This window comes from Cyprinodon variegatus, unplaced genomic scaffold (assembly GCF_000732505.1).
Source record: "Cyprinodon variegatus isolate N-32 unplaced genomic scaffold, C_variegatus-1.0 Scaffold1149, whole genome shotgun sequence".
Taxonomy (NCBI): domain Eukaryota; kingdom Metazoa; phylum Chordata; class Actinopteri; order Cyprinodontiformes; family Cyprinodontidae; genus Cyprinodon; species Cyprinodon variegatus.
The window spans coordinates 223,335-224,446 of record NW_015151602.1 but is presented as its reverse complement, the minus strand read 5'-3'; positions in this window follow the sequence as shown (position 1 = coordinate 224,446).

Below are 1,112 nucleotides of genomic sequence, written 5' to 3'. Positions count from 1 at the left end.
ACACACCCAGGCAGATAATGATAACTGATGAGTAATGAAAAAACTCTGAGTACCAAAGTGTTGCAAAAAGTGGTACAAATGGTAAAGCAAAGATAACTTCCTGAACAATCAACTCTTAAATCTTTATTTAAGACTTTCTAATTTACCCATGGTTGGCCTTTCATCCCAGAATCTAGAAGTTAAGTGTTTTATCATAAACCTTCCACTCCCAGGTGTTCCAGGTAAGTTTCCTGTCAGAGGAGTAAAAAAAAAAAAAAAAAAGGCATCCAAACGCTGACAGAGAGCTTCAGAAAGATCTGGAAACAGCAGGTATGTGTTTTCCCATGAAAACAATATGAAGTGTACCTAACTGCAAAAGCCTCAAGGTAAACACTCACACAACACTCCACTGTTGAAAGTGTGACAAAGTGCTGAAAGTTAAAGACAATTTGTATTTTCCAGACGTCACGGATTAGCGGACCAGAGTCCAGATCCGGACCCACCTGCTGGCTAATCCGTACTCACCTGCTGGCTAACCGGGATCCATCTGCTGGCTAATCCGGACCCACCTGCTGGCTAATCCGGACCCACCTGCTGGCTAATCCGGACCTACCTGCTGGCTAACCGGGATCCATCTGCTGGCTAATCCGGACCTACCTGCTGGCTAACCGGGATCCACCTGCTGGCTAATCCGTACTCACCTGCTGGCTAACCGGGATCCACCTGCTGGCTAATCCAGACCCTCCTGCTGGCTAATCCAGACCCACCTGCTGGCTAACCCGGACCCACCTGCTGGCTAATCCAGACCCACCTGCTGGCTAATCCGCACCTACCTGCTAGCTAATCCGTACTCACCTGCAGGCTTACCCGGACTCACCTGTTGGCTAACCCTGACCCACCTGCTGGCTAACCCGGACCCACCTGCTGGCTAATCCAAACTCACCTGGTGACTAATCCAGATCCACCTGCTGACTAACCCTGACCCACCTGCTGGCTAACCCTGACCCACCTGCTGGCTAACCCTGACCCACCTGCTGGCTAATCCAGATCCACCTGCTGACTAACCCTGACCCACCTGCTGGCTAACCCTGACCCACCTGCTGGCTAACCCAGATCCACCTGCTGACTAACCC